This window comes from Heptranchias perlo, chromosome 35, assembly GCF_035084215.1.
Source record: "Heptranchias perlo isolate sHepPer1 chromosome 35, sHepPer1.hap1, whole genome shotgun sequence".
In the NCBI taxonomy this organism is placed as follows: domain Eukaryota; kingdom Metazoa; phylum Chordata; class Chondrichthyes; order Hexanchiformes; family Hexanchidae; genus Heptranchias; species Heptranchias perlo.
This window is the reverse complement of record NC_090359.1, coordinates 3,936,800-3,959,009: the sequence shown is the minus strand read 5'-3', so window position 1 is coordinate 3,959,009 and position 22,210 is coordinate 3,936,800. Positions and strand designations below refer to the sequence as shown.

The 22,210-nt window shown below is 46.4% G+C and overlaps 3 non-coding genes across 3 annotated transcripts; all 3 read left to right on the top strand.

The window, feature by feature from the left end:
* Positions 1 to 3,764: 3,764 nt before the first annotated feature.
* Positions 3,765 to 3,846, top strand: trnaf-aaa (transfer RNA phenylalanine (anticodon AAA)). The gene has a single exon. It is a non-coding gene; the product is annotated as a tRNA-Phe (tRNA).
* A 1,624-nt stretch (positions 3,847 to 5,470) lies between these two features.
* trnal-aag (transfer RNA leucine (anticodon AAG)) lies at positions 5,471 to 5,552 on the top strand. Its single transcript has one exon. It is a non-coding gene; the product is annotated as a tRNA-Leu (tRNA).
* A 1,625-nt stretch (positions 5,553 to 7,177) lies between these two features.
* Positions 7,178 to 7,259, top strand: trnal-aag (transfer RNA leucine (anticodon AAG)). Its single transcript has one exon. It is a non-coding gene; the product is annotated as a tRNA-Leu (tRNA).
* The last annotated feature ends 14,951 nt before the right edge of the window (positions 7,260 to 22,210 follow it).

Here is a 22,210-nt window from a genome sequence, read left to right as displayed (position 1 = left end):
GGAGAAGCTGGGGTTGTTCTTCTTGGAACAGAGAAGATTGAGAGGAGATTTGAGAGAGGTATTTAAAATCATGAGCGGTGTTGACAGAATAGATGGAGACAAACTTTTCCCATTGGCGGAAGTGTCAACAACCAGAGGACATCGATTTAGGTGACTGGCAAAAGAACCAAAGCTGACTTGAAGAAAAAGCTTTTTTCGTCAGTGAGTGGTTCGGATCAGGAATGCACTGCCAGGGGGCGTGGTGGAGGCAGATTCAATCGTGGCTTTCAAAGGGGAACTGAAAAATACTTGAAAGGAAAACATGTGCTGGGCCACGGGGACAGGGCGAGGAAGTGGGATTGGCTGCATTGCTTTTGCACAGAGTTGGCAGGACTCAATGTATCGATCGGCCTCCTTCCGTGCTGTAACCTTTCTATGAGTCTCTCAGCTCAGCCTATCTTTTGCTTTCCCAAATCTTCAGAAGAGAAAGTTGCTTCATGTGCAACGCTGCGCGTCACTGCACCAAAGAATGGTGTTTGCTGAATTTTTCTTTGCAATCTGCATTCAGCAGGCAAACATGTCGAAATTCAAAGCACTGTCTCTTGAAATGCAGGCATTGCTTGGATCGTGTCCTCGGGCAAAGTTTGCATTTTATTTTACGCCAATGTTCATGCATCAGTGCCTTGCAATATTTATTCACAGATTATCCGGCAAGATTGAAATAGGAGCAGAATCTGCGCTGAGCAGATTGAAACAGAAACAGTCACGAGGGAAGCAATGGGTTTGACGAGCAGCTGTGTGATTCGCAGAGCTTCGGAACGAAGCAGAAGGGAAAGGGTGGAAGCTGAAGGTATCGATGAGAACGGGCCGAGTCTAAGTGGCAGTTTGGAATTGTCCACTTCTTGCAGTTTTGCTGATGGGAGAGGTTCAGCAACAGTCAGTGATGCAGCGACATGGCCGTGCTGAGAAAAGAGTGAAGTGTCTTTGGATGGAGGTTGCGGCATATTTTCATGAATGGGTTCCATGGTGTAAAGTGAAACACATTAAATTCTGAATCTAGCGAACCGAGTTCGAATTTTGGTGGAGATTGTTATGTTTTTGGTTCCTTTGTTTGAAACTGCAGGACGAAAAAACAAAATGCAGCTGGAATCCACTCACTGCTGGTATGAAGTTGCTGCCTCAATCAATTAGGTTCCAGTTGTTTCAATCGTATTCAGTCCAAAAGTTACTTGTCGAATCTTGTGATCCAGGTGATGGTCACTGAAGAACTGGTTTTTGTTTTGAAACTTTTGGCTTGTTTCTTTCAGCAGTCGAGTTGCGTGACCGACGGGCAGCGCTGCAGAGCTGTGAATGGCGGTTGACAGGTGCACATTTGGCAAGTTGGGGCGGCGCAGCAAGATCGGAAGTGTTCCGAATTGGTCTTAATAGTTCTGTTCAAACATGCGATTGAATCAAGTAGAGGATAAATGTAAAGAGAGCTTATGGCGAAAAAGGAGCGATTACAGGCCATGAGCGAAAGTCTTTCAAATTATTGTGCTGCACGACACTGTGAGGATTGGGCAGATTTATAAACGTGTGTAGGAAAGTAAAGTGCGATGTTGTGTGTGCGAAGAGCACAAGAAAGTTGTGCTTGAAGCTGCGCCCTTGAGGAAAGTTTCAGGTTGTCAGGAAAACGGCTATAGTGAAAGCTCAAAAATAAATCCAGAAACTGCTGGCAACACTCAGCAGGTCAGGTATTATCTGTGGACAGATACGCGTCAGATACTCGCGAGCAATGCAAAATTCATCCACCGTGGCTTCGGATTGGAGCGAGGCCCAAGACTTCTGGTTGAATTTCAGGAAGGAAACAACACATCAAACGGTAAATGCAATAATGGCGCGGATGAGATACAAAACCATGCGTGCAGAGCACAATGGATTAGGAATCCATCACCTCAAACACTCGGCCACCTCGTCGCATGAATATTGCTCAGAAAGCCGATTCATTCCATTCGTTCAATGGAAAATCCTCGACGCAAAGGTCAAAATGCAAGAAAACCACTTTTCAATCACCAGATATCAGATTCTGAAGGCAGAGATTTGATAGCTGGTACCGTGGCCGTGCGGTCCAAGGCGCTGGATTAAGGCTCTTGTCTCTTTGGGGGCGTGGTTTAAATGCCAACGTGTAAAGTGCTTGCCATTTTTTCCTCATCACCAAACATCCTTCTTTTCCAAGCAGCACCGGGCGCGACATTGCTGTTGTTCGGGCATGACTGCCCCACCTGATGCGCTTCGCCTTGATCGTATCCTCGTCCATGCTCTGCGTTGAGGTCGCAGTTTGTTCGGTTTGAATACGAGCTACAGTATAGTTTCGATTACCTCTTTTGTTCTCTACCACATACACAAATAAAATGCAGCAAGAAATCAATCTTTTGCACAAAAAAGAAATATTTTTTGTTGCTGGCAAAAACCTAACCATTCCTTCAAATCCAGCACTCTCACATCCCTGTACTTGATGCTCCACAGTTCAAACTGGCCTGTTTTCCCCACTTTTTCTTCCTTCCACAGCCAATATGCCGCCTTTACTTTCTTCCTTCCACTTCATGGAAACTTTCCTGCGGCATTGCCGACTCCAGCATTCACTTTCATGACCTCACGCGTTGAAATTTGTTCTGCTGTGACCACTGTTTCTATTGGGCAGATGTCCGATTCGCACCAATGTTCATTTGCGCCTTGAAACCAGTCGATACATTTCGATCTGCGTGACCGCTCGACAGACAAACACGATGAAAGCAGGGCTGGCCTCTGGAAAGACAGCCGCCCGATTGTTCATGAATTTTACTTGTCGAATCTTGTGATCCAGGTGATGGTAACTGAAGAACTGGATTTTGTTTTGATGCTTTTTGGATTTTTTCTTTCAGCAGTTGAGTTGCGTGACCGACGGGCAGCGCTCCAGAGCTGCGATTGGCGGTTGAGGGGTGCACATTTGGTAAGTTGGGGCTGCCCAGGAAGATCGGAAGTATTCCGCCTTGATCTTAATAGTTCCGTTTAAACATGGGATTGAATCGAGTAGAGGATAAATGTAAAGAGCGCCTGTGGCGAAAAAGGAGCGATTGCAGGCCAAGAGCGAAAGGTGTTTCAAATTTTCGTGGCGCAGGAAGCTGTGTGCGGATAAGCCAGATTTTAAAGCGAGTGTGTCGGAAAGTAAAGAGCGATGTTGTGTGTGAGTAGAGCTCAAGAAAGTTGTGCTTGAAGCTGCGCCCTTGAGTAAAGTTTCAAGTTGTCAGGAAAACGGCTATAGTAAAAGCTCAAAAATAAATCCAGAAACTGCTGGCAACACTCAGCAGGTCAGGTATTATCTGTGGACAGATACTCGCTTTACCGGGGCGTCATTGTGCACTTTCTTGATCCTTCACGTTATTCACATCTTACACTCGCAACACCTCCGTGCAACAATTTTTCCTTGCTGATTTGAGCAGAGATCAGCGAGCAATGCAAAATTCATCCACCGTGGCTTCGGATTGGAGCGAGGCCCAAGACATCTGGTTGAATTTCAGGAAGGAAGCGACACATCAAACGGTAAATGCAATAATGGCGCGGATGAGATACAAAACCATGCGTGCAGAGCACAATGGATTAGGAATCCATCACCTCAAACACTCGGCCACCTCGTCGCATGAATATTGCTCAGAAAGCCCATTTATTTGATTCGTTCAATGGAAAATCCTCGACTCAAAGGTCAAAATGCAAGAAAACCACATTTCAATCACCAGATATCAGATTCTGAAGGCAGAGCTTTGACAGGTGGTAGCGTGGCCGAGCGGTCTAAGGCGCTGGATTAAAGCTCCAGTCTCTTCGGGGGCGAGGGTTCGAATCCCACCGCTGCCAGCGTGTTAGGGGTTGCTATTCTTTCCTCATCACCAAACATCCTTCTTTTCCAAGCAGCACCGGGCGCGACATTGCTGTTGTTCGGGCATGACTGCTCCACCTGATGCGCTTCGCCTTGATCGTATCCTCGTCCATGCTCTGCGTTGAGGTCGCAGTTTGTTCGGTTTGAATACGAGCTGCAGTATAGTTTCGATTACCTCTTTTGTTCTCTACCACATACACTAATAGAATGCAGCAAGAAATCAATCTTTTGCACAAAAAATAAATATTTTTTGTTGCTGGCAAAAACCGAACCATTCCTTCAAATCCAGCACTCTCACATGCCTGTACTTGATGCTCCACAGTTCACACTGGCCTGTTTTCCCCACTTTTTCTTCCTTCCACAGCCAATATGCCGCCTTTCCTTTCTTCCTTCCACTTCATGGAAACTATCCTGCGGCATTGCCGACTCCAGCATTCACTTTCATGACCTCACGCGTTTAAATTTGTTCTGCTGTGACCACTGTTTCTATCGGGCAGATGTCCGATTCGCACCAATGTCCATTTGCGCCTTGAAACCAGTCGACACATTTCGATCTGCGTGATCGCTCGACAGACAAACACAATGAAAGCAGGGCTGGCCTCTGGAAAGATAGCCGACCGATTGTTCACGAATTTTACTTGTCGAATCTTGTGATCCAGGTGATGGTAACTGAAGAACTGGACTTTGTTTTGATGCTTTTTGGATTTTTTCTTTCAGCAGTTGAGTTGCGTGACCGACGGGCAGCGCGACAAAGCTGCGAGTGGCGGTTGAGAGGTGCACATTTGGCAAGTTGGGGCGGCCCAGGAAGATCGGAAGTATTCCGCCTTGATCTTAATAGTTCTGTTTACACATGGGATTGAATCGAGTAGACGATGAATGTAAAGAGCGCCTGTGGCGAAAAAGGAGCGATTGCAGGCCAAGAGCGAAAGGTGTTTCAAATTTTCGTGGCGCAGGAAGCTGTGTGCGGATAAGCCAGATTTTAAAGCGAGTGTGTCGGAAAGTAAAGAGCGATGTTGTGTGTGAGTAGAGCTCAAGAAAGTTGTGCTTGAAGCTGCGCCCTTGAGTAAAGTTTCAAGTTGTCAGGAAAACGGCTATAGTGAAAGCTCAAAAATAAATCCAGAAACTGCTGGCAACACTCAGCAGGTCAGGTATTATCTGTGGATAGATACTCGCTTTCCCGGGGCGTCATTGTGCACTTTCTTGATCCTTCACGTTATTCACATCTTACACTCGCAACACTTCCGTGCACCAATTTGTCCTTGCTGATTTGAGCAGAGATCAGCGAGCAATGCAAAATTCATCCACCGTGGCTTCGGATTGGAGCGAGGCCCAAGACATCTGGTTGAATTTCAGGAAGGAAGCGACACATCAAACGGTAAATGCAATAATGGCGCGGATGAGATACAAAACCATGCGTGCAGAGCACAATGGATTAGGAATCCTTCACCTCAAACACTCGGCCACCTCGTCGCATTAATATTGCTCAGAAAGCCCATTTATTTGATTCGTTCAATGGAAAATCCACGACTCAAAGGTCAAAATGCAAGAAAACCACATTTCAATCACCAGATATCAGATTCTGAAGGGAGAGCTTTGACAGGTGGTAGCGTGGCCGAGCGGTCTAAGGCGCTGGATTAAGGCTCCAGTCTCTTCGGGGGCGTGGGTTCGAATCCCACCGCTGCCAGCGTGTAAAGTGCTTGCTATTTTTTCCTCATCACCAAACATCCTTCTTTTCCAAGCAGCACCGGGCGCGACATTGCTGTTGTACGGGCATGACTGCCCCACCTGATGCGCTTCGCCTTGATCGTATCCTCGTCCATGCTCTGCGTTGAGGTCGCAGTTTGTTCAGTTTGAATACGAGCTACAGTATAGTTTCGATTACCTCTTTTGTTCTCTACCACATACACAAATAGAATGCAGCAAGAAATCAATCTTTTGCACAAAAAAGAAATATTTTTTGTTGCTGGCAAAAACCTAACCATTCCTTCAAATCCAGCACTCTCACATGCCTGTACTTGATGCTCCACAGTTCAAACTGGCCTGTTTTCCCCACTTTTTCTTCCTTCCACAGCCAATATGCCGCCTTTCCTTTCTTCCTTCCACTTCATGGAAACTTTCCTGCGGCATTGCCGACTCCAGCATTCACTTTCATGATCTCACGCGTTTAAATTTGTTCTGCTGTGACCACTGTTTCTATTGGGCAGATGTCCGATTCGCACCAATGTTCATTTGCGCCTTGAAACCAGTCGATACATTTCGATCTGCGTGACCGCTCGACAGACAAACACGATGAAAGCAGGGCTGGCCTCTGGAAAGACAGCCGCCCGGTTGTTCACGAATTTTACTTGTCGAATCTTGTGATCCAGGTGATGGTAACTGAAGAACTGGATTTTGTTTTGAAGCTTTTTGGATTTTTTCTTTCAGCAGTTGAGTTGCGTGACCGACGGGCAGCGCTACAGAGCTGCGAGTGGCGGTTGAGAGGTGCACATTTGGCAAGTTGGGGCGGCCCAGGAAGATCGGAAGTATTCCGCCTTGATCTAAATAGTTCTGTTTAAACATGGGATTGAATCGAGTAGAGGATAAATGTAAAGAGCGCCTGTGGCGAAAAAGGAGCGATTGCAGGCCAAGAGCGAAAGGTGTTTCAAATTTTCGTGGCGCAGGAAGCTGTGTGCGGATAAGTCAGATTTTAAAGCGAGTGTGTCGGAAAGTAAAGAGCGATGTTGTGTGTGAGTAGAGCTCAAGAAAGTTGTGCTTGAAGCTGCGCCCTTGAGTAAAGTTTCAAGTTGTCAGGAAAACGGCTATAGTGAAAGCTCAAAAATAAATCCAGAAACTGCTGGCAACACTCAGCAGGTCAGGTATTATCTGTGGACAGATACTCGCTTCACCGGGGCGTAATTGTGCACTTTCTTGATCCTTCACGTTATTCACATCTTACACTCGCAACACTTCCGTGCACCAATTTGTCCTTGCTGATTTGAGCAGAGATCAGCGAGCAATGCAAAATTCATCCACCGTGGCTTCGGATTGGAGCGAGGCCCAAGACATCTGGTTGAATTTCAGGAAGGAAGCGACACATCAAACGGTAAATGCAATAATGGCGCGGATGAGATACAAAACCATGCGTGCAGAGCACAATGGATTAGGAATCCTTCACCTCAAACACTCGGCCACCTCGTCGCATTAATATTGCTCAGAAAGCCCATTTATTTGATTCGTTCAATGGAAAATCCACGACTCAAATGTCAAAATGCAAGAAAACCACATTTCAATCACCAGATATCAGATTCTGAAGGCAGAACTTTGACAGGTGGTAGCGTGGCCGAGCGGTCTAAGGCGCTGGATTAAGGCTCCAGTCTCTTCGGGGGCGTGGGTTCGAATCCCACCGCTGCCAGCGTGTAAAGTGCTTGCTATTTTTTCCTCATCACCAAACAACCTTCTTTTCCAAGCATCATTGCTGTTGTTCGGGCATGACTGCCCCACCTGATGCGCTTCGCCTTGATCGTGTCCTCGTCCATTCTCTGCGTTGAGGTCGCAGTTTGTTCGGTTTGAATACGAGCTGCAGTATAGTTTCGATTACCTCTTTTGTTCTCTACCACATACACTAATAGAATGCAGCAAGACATCAATCTTTTGCACAAAAAAGAAATATTTTTTGTTGCTGGCAAAAACCTAACCATTCCTTCAAATCCAGCACTCTCACATGCCTGCACTTGATGCTCCACAGTTCAAACTGGCCTGTTTTCCCCACTTTTTCTTCCTTCCACAGCCAATATGCCGCCTTTCCTTTCTTCCTTCCACTTCATGGAAACTATCCTGCGGCATTGCCGACTCCAGCATTCAATTTCATGATCTCACGCGTTTAAATTTGTTCTGCTGCGACCACTGTTTCTATTGGGCAGATGTCCGATTCGCACCAATGTTCATTTGAGCCTTGAAACCAGTCGACACATTTCGATCTGCGTGACCGCTCGACAGACAAACACGATGAAAGCAGGGCTGGCCTCTGGAAAGACAGCCGCCCGATTGTTCACGAAATTTACTTGTCGAATTTTGTGATCCAGGTGATGGTAACTGAAGAACTGGATTTTGTTTTGATGCTTTTTGGATTTTTTCTTTCAGCAGTTGAGTTGCGTGACCGACGGGCAGCGCTACAGAGCTGCGAGTGGCGGTTGAGAGGTGCACATTTGGCAAGTTGGGGCGGCCCAGGAAGATCGGAAGTAATCCGCCTTGATCTAAATAGTTCTGTTTAAACATGGGATTGAATCGAGTAGAGGATAAAGGTAAAGAGCGCCTGTGGCGAAAAAGGAGCGATTGCAGGCCAAGAGCGAAAGGTGTTTTAAATTTTCGTGGCGCAGGAAGCTGTGTGCGGATAAGTCAGATTTTAAAGCGAGTGTGTCGGAAAGTAAAGAGCGATATTGTGTGTGAGTAGAGCTCAAGAAAGTTGTGCTTGAAGCTGCGCCCTTGAGTAAAGTTTCAAGTTGTCAGGAAAACGGCTATAGTGAAAGCTCAAAAATAAATCCAGAAACTGCTGGCAACACTCAGCAGGTCAGTTATTATCTGTGGACAGATACTCGCTTTACCGGTGCGTCATTGTGCACTTTCTTGATCCTTCACGTTATTCACATCTTACACTCGCAACACTTCCGTGCACCAATTTTTCCTTGCTGATTTGAGGAGAGATCAGCGAGCAATGCAAAATTCATCCACCGTGGCTTCGGATTGGAGCGAGGCCCAAGACATCTGGTAAAATTTCAGGAAGGAATCGACACATCAAACGGTAAATGCAATAATGGCGCGGATGAGATACAAAACCATGCGTGCAGAGCACAATGGATTAGGAATCCATCACCTCAAACACTCGGCCACCTCGTCGCATGAATATTGCTCAGAAAGCCCATTTATTTGATTCGTTCAATGGAAAATCCTCGACTCAAAGGTCAAAATGCAAGAAAACCACATTTCAATCACCAGATATCAGATTCTGAAGGCAGAGCTTTGACAGGTGGTAGCGTGGCCGAGCCGTCTAAGGCGCTGGATTAAGGCTGCAATCTCTTCTGGGGCGTGCGTTCGAATCCCACCGCTGCCAGCGTGTAAAGTGCTTGCTATTTTTTCCTCATCACCAAACATCCTTCTTTTCCAAGCAGCACCGGGCGCGACTTTGCTGTTGTTCGGGCATGACTGCCCCACCTGATGCGTTTCGCCTTGATCGTATCCTCGTCCATGCTCTGCGTTGAGGTCGCAGTTTGTTCGGTTTGAATACGAGCTACAGTATAGTTTCGATTACCTCTCTTCTTCTCTAAAAACATACACTAATAGAATGCAGCAAGAAATCAATCTTTTGCACAAAAAAGAAATATTTTTTGTTGCTGGCAAAAACCTAACCATTCCTTCAAATCCAGCACTCTCACATGCCTGTACTTGATGCTCCACAGTTCAAACCGGCCTGTTTTCCCCACTTTTTCTTCCTTCCACAGCCAATATGCCGCCTTTCCTTTCTTCCTTCCACTTCATAGAAACTTTCCTGCGGCATTGCCGACTCCAGCATTCACTTTCATGATCTCACGCCTTCAAGTTTGTTCTGCTGCGACCACTGTTTCGATTGGGCAGATGTCCGATTCGCACCAATGTTCATTTGCGCCTTGAAACCAGTCGATACATTTCGATCTGCGTGACCGCTCGACAGACAAACACGATGAAAGCAGGGCTGGCCTCTGGAAAGACAGCCGCCCGATTCTTCACGAATTTTACTTGTCGAATCTTGTGATCCAGGTGATGGTAACTGAAGAACTGGATTTTGTTTTGATACTTTTTGGATTTTTTCCTTCAGCAGTTGAGTTGCGTGACCGACGGGCAGCGCTACAGATCTGCGAGTGGCGGTTGAGAGGTGCACATTTGGCAAGTTGGGGCGGCCCAGGAAGATCGGAAGTGTTCCGCCTTGATCTTAATAGTTCTGTTTAAACATGGGATTGAATCGAGTAGAGGATAAATGTAAAGAGCGCCTGTGGCGAAAAAGGAGCGATTGCAGGCCAAGAGCGAAAGGTGTTTCAAATTTTCGTGGCGCAGGAAGCTGTGTGCGGATAAGCCAGATTTTAAAGCGAGTGTGTGGGAAAGTAAAGAGCGATGTTGTGTGTGAGGAGAGCTCAAGAAAGTTGTGCTTGAAGCTGCGACCTTGAGTAAAGTTTCAAGTTGTCAGGAAAAGTGCGATCGTGAAAGCTCAAAAATAAATCCAGAAACTGCTGGCAACACTCAGCAGGTCAGGTATTATCTGTGGACAGATACTCGCTTTACCGGGGCGTCATTGTGCACTTTCTTGATACTTCACGTTCTTCACATCGAACACTCGCAACACCTCCGTGCACCAATCAGGACCTTGCTGATTTGAGCAGAGATCAGCGAGCAATGCAAAATTCATCCACCGTGGCTTCGGATTGGAGCGAGGCCCAAGACTTCTGGTTGAATTTCAGGAAGGAACCGACGCATCAAACGGTAAATGCAATAATGGCGCGGATGAGATTCAAAACCATGCGTGCAGAGCACAATGGATTAAGAATCCATCACCTCAAACACTCGGCCACCTCGTGGCATGAATATTGCTCAGAAAGCCCATTTATTTGATTCGTTCAATGGAAAATCCTCGACTCAAAGGTCAAAATGCAAGAAAACCACATTTCATTCACCAGATATCAGATTCTGAAGGCAGAGCTTTGACAGGTGGTAGGGTGATCGAGCGGTCTAAGGCGCTGGATTAAGGCTCCAGTCTCTTCGGGGGCGTGGGTTCGAATCCCACCGCTGCCAGCGTGTAAAGTGCTTGCTATTTTTTCCTCATCACCAAACATCCTTCTTTTCCAAGCAGCACCGGGCGCGACATTGCTGTTGTTCGGGCATGACTGCCCCACCTGATGCGCGTCGCCTTGATCGTATTCTGGTCCATCCTCTGCGTTGTGGTCGCAGTCAGTTCGGTTTGAATCCGAGCCATGCTATAGTTTCGTTTCCCTCTTCTGTTCTCTGCTCCATACACTGATATAATGCAGCCAGAAATCAATCTTTTTCACAAGAAAAAATATTTTTTGTTGCTGGCGAAAACCGATCCATTCCTTCAATTCCAGCACTCTCACATGCCTGGACTTGATGCTCCACAGTTCAAACTCCCCTGTTGTCCCCACTTTTTCTTCCTTCCACACTCAATAGGCCTCCTTTTCTTTCTTCCTTCCATTTCATGGAAGCTTTCCGACACATTACCGACTCTAACATTCACTTTCATGGTCTCACGTTTTTAATTTTGCTCTGCGACGACCGCTGTTTCTTTTGGGCAGATGTGCGATTCGCACCAATGTTCATTTGCGCCATGAAACCGGTCGATACATTTCGATCTGCGTGACCGCTCGACAGACAAACACGACGAATGCAGGATTGGCCTCGGGAAAGACAGCCGCCCGATTCTTTACGAATTTTACTTGTCGAATCTTGTGATCCAGGTGATGGTAACTGAAGAACTGGTTTTTGTTTTGATGCTTTTTCGCTTTTTTCTTTCAGCAGTTGAGTTGCGTGACCGACGGGCAGCGCGACAGAGCAGTGAATGGCGGTTGAGAGGTGCACATTTGGCAAGTTGGCGCGGCGCAGTCAGATCGGAAGTGTTCCGCCTTGATCTTAATAGTTCTGTTGAAACATGCGATTCACACCCCTCCTGATTCTTCTTCCCCTTCACTTTCCTCTGACCCCATCCCTCCCTCCAATCTCATTGTCGTATTTTCATTCTTCCATCTGATCTTCCCCTCTCTAAAACCGAACGTCAGTCCTCAGTAAAAGCCTCTGCGTCATCCTCATACGCCCCCACCTCAATGAGTTTCGAGCAAGATATTATGCTGAGCTCTTCTTCGGTGGCCTGCACATCCGCGCCCATTTCTTTGGCCAGGAGTCTTCCCTCCGCACAGCGGACCCTTGCTCCCATCTCCAGAATTCTCGGTGCACCTGGACCCCTCCCTCTATCCTCCTACCCTCACTTGATCTTATCATTGGGAACTGCAGGTAATATATCGGCAGTCTCAATTTATCTGCTCCCCTCACTCACTATGATCTACTTCCCTCTGAACTTGCAGCATTCCGTTCTCTCAGGTCCAACCCTGACATTGTCATTAAACCTGCTGACAAGGGTGTCGCTGTTATCGTTACGAGGCGAACAGACCTCTCCCTTGCGGAGGCTGAACGCCAACTCTCTGATACCTCCTCTTACCTTCCCCTGGACCGTGATCCCACCACCGAACATCAAGCCATAGTTTCCCAGACCGTCACTGTCCTCATCTCCTCTGGAGATCTTCCACCCACGGCCTCCAACCTCACAGTCCCCAAACCCTGCACAGCCCAGTTCTACCTCCTTCCTAAGATCTACAAACAGGACTGGCCTGGTAGATCCATTGTCTCACCCTGTTCTTGTCCCACGGAACCAATTTCTTCCTATTCCGTCTCTATTTTCTCTCCACTCCTCCAGTCTATTCCGACGAACATGCGATTCACACCCCTCCCAATTCTTCTTCCCCTTCACTTTCCTCTGACCCCATCCCTCCCTCCAATCTCTTTGTCGTATTTTCATTCTTCCCTCTGATCTTCCCCTCTCTGAAACCGAACGTCAGTCCTCAGTAAAAGCCTCTGCGTCATCCTCATACGCCCCAACTCAATGAGTTTCGAGCAAGATATTATGCTGAGCTCTTCTTCGGTGGCCTTCACATCCGCGCCCATTTCTTTGGCCAGGAGTCTTCCCTCCGCACAGCGGACCCTTGCTCCCATCTCCACAATTCTCGGTGCACCTGGACCCCTCCCTCTATCCTCTTCCCCTCACTTGATCTTATCATTGGGAACTGCCGGCAATACATCGGCAGTGTCAATTTCTCTGCTCCCCTCATTTACTATGATCTACTTCCCTCTGAACTTGCAGCACTCCGTTCTCTCAGGTCCAACCCTGACATTGTCATTAAACCTGCTGACAAGGGTGTCGCTGTTATCGTTATGAGGCGAACAGACCTCTCCCTTGCGGAGGCTGAACGCCAACTCTCTGATACCTCCTCTTACCTTCCCCTGGACCGTGATCCCACCACCGAACACCAAGCCATAGTTTCCCAGACCTTCACTGTCCTCATCTCCTCTGGAGATCTTCCACCCACGGCCTCCAACCTCACAGTCCCAAAACCCGCGACTCTTCCGACACCCTCCACCACTTAAACAGTTTATTTTCCCGAGACCTAACTTTCTCCTTTTTACCATGGACGTCCAGTCCGTCTGCACATCCACCTCTCACCAGGACGGCCTGTGGGCCCCAGGCCTTTTCCTTAAACGAAGGCCCAGCCGATCCCCATCCACCACCACCTTCCGCCTGGCTGAACTTGTTCTTACGTTGAACAACGTCTCCTTTGACTCCACTCATTTCCTCCAAATAAAAGGTGCTGCTATGGGCTCCTCTATGGGTCCTAGCTATGCCTTCCTGTTTTTGTTGGATATGAGGAACATCATTTGTTCCAGTCCGACTCAGGTCCCCTCCCTCACCTCTTTTTCTGGTGCATTGATGACTGTTTCAATGCCGTTTCCTGCTCTAACCCCGAACTGGGAAATGTCATGAAGATTGCTTCCAATTTCCACCCTTCCCTCGCCTTCACACGGTCCATCTCCGAATCGTCCCTTCCCTTCCTCGACTTCTCTATCTACATTTCCAGGGATAGGCTGTCAACCAATATCAACTATAAGCCCACCGACCCTCACAGCTACCTTGATTACACATCCTCCAACCCCGCTTCCTGTAAGGACTCTTTTCCCTTCTCCCAGTTTCTCCGTCTCCTTCACATCTGTTCTCACGATGCCACCTTCCAAACCAGTGCTTCCGAAATATCTTCCTTTTTCCTCTGCCGATAATTCCCCTCCACTCAAGTTAACAGGCCCTTGACTGTGTCCGTCCCAGTTCCTCCACTTCTGCCCTCACCCTCTCCCTCCCAGAACCATGATAGGGTTCCTCTTGTCCTTCCTTTCCACACCACCAGCCTCCACATTCAACATACCATCCTCCCCCATTTCAACCACCTGCAGCACAATCCCACCACCAAACACATCGTCCCCTCCACTCCCCTTTCAACATTCTCAAGTGACTGCTCTCTCCTCGACACGCTGGTCCACTCTTCCATCACCCCCAAAACCCGCCCTCCTCCCACAGCACCTTTCCATGCAAGTACAGGAGATGCAACAGGATGGGAGGAAGAAGAGTGGCAGGGCTATAGTGATTGGGGATTCAATTGTAAGGGGAACAGATAGGCTTTTCTGAGGCGGCAAACGTGACACAAGGATGGTATGTTGCCTCCCTGGTGCTAGGGTCAAGGATGTCACGGAGCGGCTGCAGGTCATTCTGGAGGGGGAGGGTGAACAGACAGTAGTCGTGGTCCATATTTGTACCAACGACATTTGTAAAAGAAGGGATGAGGTCTTGCAAGGTGAATTTAAGGAGTTAGGAGATAAATTAAAAAGCACGACTTCAAAGGTTGTGATCTCAGGTTTATTGCCGGTGTCACGTGCCAGTGAGAAGAGAAACAGGAGAATCGACAGCATGAATGCGTGGCTGCAGGGATGGCGTAGGAGGGAGAGATTTAGATTCCTGGGACATTTGGACCGGTTCTGGGGAAGGTGGGACCTCTGCAAGCGTGACGGGTTACACCCGAGCAGGACCGGGACCAATGTACTCGCGGGGCTGTTTGCTGGTGCTGTTGGGGAAGGTTTAAACTAGAGTGGCAGGGGCATGGGAACCTGAGCGGGGAGTCAGAAGAGAATAAAGTTGAGAGCAGCAAGAGAGGGGAAGACCCAGGGGAAATCTACAATACAAATAGTACAAACAGTTGTTCAAGAACAAGTGAAAGGGAAAAGCGGAGAGCAGCGGAAACAAAGTGTACTTTAGGCACGACAGATAAAATAAAAACTAGAAGGCGTAAGGCGATTAACCCAGCATCAAAGCTGTGGCAGGGGGTTGGAACCTGAGCAGGGAGACAGAGGAAAGGGACAGAAGGTATGGAGTAAAAGGTAAAGTGTTAAAAAAGGAACAAGCAGAAACAAAGTGTAACAAAACATATTTGAAAGTTCTTTATCTGAATACATGGAGCATTCGTGACAAAATGGATGAGTTAACGGCACAAATAACTACATTTGGGTATGATCTTGTGGCCATTACAGAAACATGGCTGGAGGGTGACAACAACTGGGAATTAAATATGCCAGGGTATTTGACTATCAGGAAAGACAGGCAGGATGGAAGGGCAGGTGGGGTGGCTATGTTAATAAAGGAAGAAATCACTGTATTACAGAGAAATGATATTGGGACAAAGGATCAGGACAATGAAACAGTTTGGGTAGAGATAATGAATAATAAGGGGAAAAGAAAACTAGTGGGCGTAGTAAATAGGCCTCCGAATAGTTGCAACTCTGCTGGAAGAAGTATTAATCAGGAAATAGTCGGGGCAAGTAATAATGGAACAGCTATAATTATGGGGGATTTTAACCATCATATTAACTGGACAAGTCTAATTGGGCAGGGCAGGCTTGAGGAAGAGTTTATTGAGTGTATTAGGGATGGATTTCTTGAGCAGTATGTTATTGACCCTACAAGGGGGCAAGCAACCTTGGACCTGGTCCTGTGTAATGAGCTAGGATTAATTAATAATGTCCTAGTTAAGGATCCCCTTGGAATGAGTGACCAAAACATGGTAACATTCCATTTCCAATTCGAGGGTGAGAAGGTTGGTTCTCAAACAAGCGTACTGAGCTTGAATAAAGGAGACTATGATGGTATGAGAGCGGAATTGATTAAAGTGGACTGGGAAAATAGATTAAAGGGTAAGACGGTACATGAGCAGTGGTGTTCATTTAAGGGGTTATTTTACAACTTTCAAAAAAATATATTCCACTGAGGAAAAAAGGGTGTAAAATAAATAACAGCCATCCGTGGCTGAGTAAAGAAATTAAGGATAGTATCCGACTAAAAACAAGGACATATAAGGTAGCCAAACTTAGTGGGAGGACAGAAGATTGGGAAGTCTTCAAAAGACAGCAAAAAGTAACTAAAGGATTGATTAAGAAAGGGACGATAGATTATGAAAATAAATCAGCAAAAAATATTAAAACAGATAGCAAGAGTTTCAATCGTTATATAAAAAGAAAAAGGGTGGCTAATGCAAACGTAGAGGATGAGACCGGAAAATTAATGGTGGGATACATGGAGATGGCAAAAATGCTGAACAAATATTTTGTTTCAGTCTTTACGGTAGAGGACACCAAGAATATCCCAACACTGGATCAAAAGGGGGCTCTCGGCGGGGAGGAGCTGAATACGATTAAAATCACTAAGGAATTGGTACTAAGTAAATTAATGGGACTCAAGGCGGATAAATCCCCTGGACCTGATGGCTTACATCCTAGGGCCTTGAGGAAAGTGGCAGTGGGGATTGTGGATGCTTTGGTAATAATTTTCCAAAATTCTCTGGACTCGGCAAAGGTGCCGGCAGATTGGAAAACTGCTAAAGTAACACCATTACTTAAAAAGGGTAGTAGGCAGAAGGCTAGAAATTATAGACCTAACATCTGCGGTGGGTAAAATTTTGGAGTCTATTATTAAGGAGACAGTAGCGGAACATTTGGATAAACATAATTTAATAGGACAAAGTCAGCATTGCTTTATGAAGGGGAAGTCATGTCTGACAAATTTGCTTGAGTTCATTGAGGACATAACCTACAGGGTGGATAATGGGGAACCAGTGGACGTAGTGTATTCAGACTTTCAGAAGGCATTCGACAAGGTGCCACATAAAAGATTATTGCTCAAGATAAAGAATCACTGGATTGGGGGAAATATTCTGGCATGGGTGGAGGATTGGTTATCTAACAGGAAGCAGAGAGTTGGGATAAATGGTTCATTCTCGGACTGGTAACCAGTAGCCAGTGTTGTTCCGCAGGGGTCGGTGCTGGGTCCCCAACTCTATCCAATCTATATTAACGATTTGGAGGAGGGGACCGAGTGTAACATATCAAAGTTTGCAGATGATACAAAGATGGGAGGGAAAGTAGAGAGTGAGGAGGACAAAAAAACCTGCAAGGGAATGTGGACAGACTGGGTGAGTGGGTGGAGATTTGGCAGATTCAATACAATATTGGAAAATGTGAGGTTATGCACTTTAGCAGTAAATATCAGAAAGCCAGTTATTATCTTAATGGCAAGAAACTGGAAAGTACTGCAGTACAAAGGGATCTGGGGGTCCTATTGCAAGACAATCAAAAAGTTAGTATGCAGGTGCAGCAGGTGATCAAGAAGGCCAACGGAATGTTGGCTTTTATTGCGAGAGGGAAAGAATATAAAAACAGGGAGGCATTGCTGCAGCTGTATAAGGTATCAGTGAGACCGCACCTGGAATACTGCATACAGTTTTAGTGTCCATACTTAAGAAAAGACATACTTGCTCTCGAGGCAGTACAAAGAAGGTTCACTCGGTTAATCCCGGGGATGAGGGGGCGAACATATGAGGAGAGGTTGAGTTGATTGGGACTCTACTCATTGGAGTTCAGAAGAATGAGAGGCGATCATATTGAAACATATAAGATTGTGAAGGAGCTTGATCGGGTGGATGCGGTAAGGATGTTCCCAAGGATGGGTGAAAGTAGAATTAGTGGGCATAATCTTAGAATAAGGGGCTGCTCTTTTAAAACTGAGATGAGGAGAAACTTCTTCACTCAGAGGGTGGTAGGTCGGTGGAATTTTCTGCCCCAGGAAGCTGTGGAAGCTACTTCGTTAAATAAATTTAAAACAGAAACAGACAGTTTCCAAGAAGTAAAGGGAATTAGGGGTTACGGGGAGCCGGCAGGAAATTGGACATGAATTTAAATTTGAGGTTAGGATCAGATCAGCCATGATCTTATTGAATGGCGGAACAGGCTCGAGGGGCCGATTGGCCTACTCCTGCTGCTTTTTCTTATGTTCTTATGTTCACCTCCTCCTTCCCCACCTATCACGGCCCCAAACATTGCTTCTCAGTGAAACAGTGATTTACTTTTACTTCTTTCAATTTACTATACTGTATTCGCTGCTCGCAATGCGGCCACCTCTACAGTTGGTCGACCAAACGCAGATTGGGTGACCGTTTTGCTGAACACTTCTGCTCGGTCCGCAAGCTTGACCCACACCTGCTGGTCGTTTGCCATTTTTATTCCCCGTCGCACTCCCACTCTGACATCTCTGTCCTCGGCCTCAGTCACTGCTCCAATGAAGCTCAACGGAAGATCGAGAAACAGCACCTAATCTTTCGATTAGTCTCTTTACAACCTTTTGAAGTCAACACTGATTTCAATAATTTGAGCTCATAACCATTGCTCCCATTTTTTTCGGAGAGCAAGTGTTGTTTCTCATGGTGCCATTTACAGCTCCAAGAGACCCATCATTTGTTTCTTTAATTTTCCCAATACTACCCTTCTTGCACCATGACCCCTTTTATTTTTGAATCACCCCTGCCCTCCAGCCTATCAGGGACCTTCCCTTATGTTCTTTCCTCCCCTCTCCCTCCACCCCCAGCCCTGTTCCTGGCTCTGTAGTTGCTTAAAAACTATGTAATCTTCAACTTTTTCCATTTCTGACGAAGGGTCATCGACCTGAACGTTAACTCTGTTTCTCTCTCGACAGACGCTGCCTGACTTGTGGAGTCTTTTCAGCATTTTCTATTTTTATTTCAGATTTCCAGCATGCGCAGTATTTTGCTTCTAATATCTCCTGATGTGACTCGGTGTCAAATGTTGTTCAATAAAGTTCCAGTGAAGCGCCTTGGGACGTTTTGCTACACTAAATGCGCGATATAAATGCGCGTTGTATTTGTAGTTGTTGAAACTGATTAAAATTTCACTGTCACCCAGTGTCCATGTCAGTGTTTCTGTCAGTCTGCAGCAGAAAGTTATCGGATGATCAATGGCGATTACAACAATTATTCATCATTCACAGAGTTTCATTAGTTTTCTTTAATTAATGTCATCAGGTTCTTGTCGCTGCAACCTCAAACTTTAGCTCGGTGAATTAATGGTTTAGTTTGTAACCAGTCGTGTTACCTGCGCAAAGCAGCCGCACAGGAGTTCCAAATCCACCCTCCCATCACCATCCGAAGATAAGACCATACGAGATTGGAGCAGGATTTGGCCATTTGGTCCTGTGAGCCCCGCCATTTAATGAGATCATGGCGGATCTGATTTTTACCTCAACTCCACTGTTCCGCCTTTTCCCCATTTCCTTTGACTCCCTTGCCACTCGGCAATCACATTAACTGAACTTTACTCTGGCCCAGTGTCTCCGTGTTGAAATCGCGGCTTCCTCTGGCAGATGATTTTAACATCAGGGTTGCTGGTTTTCGAGGGAAAAGTGATCCCGCTTCAATCTAGAGGCGTTGGACAACGTTGTAGATGCCGTATAGTTGGTGCTGGTACCACTGCTTTTCTTGGTATATGCGTGAAGATTGGCGTAAAACAAAATGTAAACTTTGTGCGAGGGCACGATCCAAGCAATGCCTGCATTTCAAGAGACAGTGCTTTGGATTTCTGCAAGTTTGCCTGCTGAATGCAGATTGCAAAGAAATGTTCAGCAAACACCATTTTTTAGTGCAGTGAAGCGCAGCATTGCACACAAAGCAACTTTGTCTTCTGAAGATTTAGGAAAGCAAAAGACAGCCTGAGCTAATAGACTCATAGAAAGGTTACAGCACCGAAGTAGGCCGATCGGCCCTTCGAGTCCTGCCAGCTCTATGCAAAAGCAATCCAGCCAATCCCACTCCCTCGCCCTATTCCCGTCGCCCTCGGCATGTTTTCCTTTAAATTATTTCTACAGTTCCCTCTTGAAAGCAACGATTGAATCTGCCTCCACCACGACCACTGGCAGTGCATTCCAGATCCTAAACACTCACTGTGTAAAAAATGGTTTTTCCTCAAGTCACCTTTGATTCGTTTGCCAGTCACCTTAAATCTATGTCCTCTGGTTCTTGACCTTTCCGCCAATCGGAACAGTTTGTCTCCACCCATTCTGTCAATAGCCCTCATGATTTTAAATACCTCTATCAAATCTCCTCTCAATCTTCTCTGTTCCAAGAAAAATAACCCCAGCTTCTCCAGTCTATCCACGTAACGAAAGTCCCTCATCCCTGGAATCATTCTCGTTCATCATTTCTGCACCCTCTCTTAGGCCTTCACATTTTTCCAAAAGTGCGGTGCCCAGCTCTGGACACAATACTCCAGTTGTGGTCGAACTGATGTTTGATAAAGGTTCATCATGAATTCCGTGCTTTCGTACACTATGTCTCTATTTATAAAGCCCAGGATTCCGTATGCTTTTTTGAACCGCTTTTTCAGCATGCCTCGCTTACATTCAACGATTTGTGCACAAAGACCCCCAAACCGCTCTGTTCCTGCACCCATTATCGAATTGAGCCCTCTAATTTATATTGCTTCTCCTCGTTCTTCCTACCGAGATGTATCAGCTTGCATTTTTCTGCGTTAAATTTCTATGTCCTCTTGAAGTCTATCACTATCCACCTCAATGTTGACTTTCCTTCCAAGGTTTGTGTCATCTGCAAATTTGGAAATTGTTCCCTGTACACCCAAGTCCAAGTCATCAATAATTATCAAAAAGGGCAGTGGTGCGAGCACCGACCTGTGGGGAACATTACTGTACACCTCCCTCCGATCCGAAAAAAACAACCGTTCATCACTCCTCTCTGGTTCCTGTTCCGGAGGCAATTTTGTATTCATTTTGCCACTGCTCCTTTTATTCTATGGGTATCAATCTTGATGACAAGGCGATGAAAAGTCACTTTATCAAACGCCTTTTCAAAGTTTATATAAATCAGAACATCAATCGCATTGCCCTCATCAATCCTCTCCGTCAACTCATCAAACACTCTATCAAGTAAATTCAATAAGATTTGCCTTTAACAAAAGGCCAAATTTATACAAGGAGCTCGAGCCTCATTGATTGAGGCTGCGAACTGCCCACAAAAAGGGATGGGATTCCAGGTGTCTGAAATTTGTTTCCGCAAAAGTGACAAAAGTTGAGGCTCCACCGAGATTTGAACTCGGATCGCTGGATTCAAAGTCCGAAGTGCTCACCATTACAACATGGAACCCATTGATTAAAATAGGCGGCCCCTTCCCTTCAAAGATACTGGCTCCTTTAGCAGCATCGCCATGGCGCTGCATCATTGACTGCACGAGGCAACAGGCAAACCTCTGCCATCAGCAAAACTGCAAGCACTGGTCAATCGCAACCTGCCATTTTGGCTCCGTCCTTTCTCATCCATACTTTCAGGTTCCCCACTTTCCCCTCTGATAAGTATAGATGATTAGCCAATCACACAGCTACTGTCAAATGCATCGGTTCCCTCGTTGCTGCTTCTGTTTCACACTGCTCAACGCAGCTCGTCTTGTTGGATAATCAGTGCATCAACAATGCAAGGCACTGATGCATGAAGTTCGGGGTGAAAAGAAAATAGCTCGATCCTCACTGATTGATGTGGAGATGCCGGTGATGGACTGGGGTGGACAAATGTGAGGAGTCTGACAACACCAAGCTTGTTCATCCAATAAAGCTGTTCGACTGGAATCTGGTTTTGTAAGACTCCTCACTGATTGAAGCTGTGAACTCCCCTCCAACATTGTGGGATTGGCTGGATTGCTTTTGCATAGAGCTGGCAGGACTCGATAGGCCGAACGGCCGACTTCCGTGCTGTCACCTTTCTATGAGTCTGGAAGCTCAGCCTGTCTTTTGCATTCCTAAATCTTCAGAAGACAAAGTTGCATGATGTGCAACGCTGCGCTTCACTGCACCAAAAAACGGAGTTTGCAGAATTTTTCTTTGCAATCTGCATTCAGCAGGCAAAATGTGGAAATTCAAAGCACTGTCTCTTGGAATGCAGTCATTGCTTGGATCGTGTCCTCGCCCAAAGGTTACATTTTGTTTTACGCCAATTTTCATGCATCAGTGCCTTGCAATATTTATTCACAGATTATCCGGCAAGACTGGAATCGGAGCTGCGCTGAGCAGATTGAAAGAGAAGCAGTGACGAGGGAAGCGACAGGTTTGACTAATAGCTGTGTGATTGGCTGAGCATCGATACGAAGCAGACGGAAAAGGGTCGAAACTGATGGAAGAGATGAGAAAGGGCCGATTCAAAGTGGCAGTTTGGAATTGTCAATGTCTTGCAGTTTTACTGATGGGAGATGGTTGGCAACAATCTCGAGAAGTCAGTGATGCAGCGACATGGCAGTGCTCAGAAAAGAGCCAGATGTCTTTGGATGGAGGGTGCG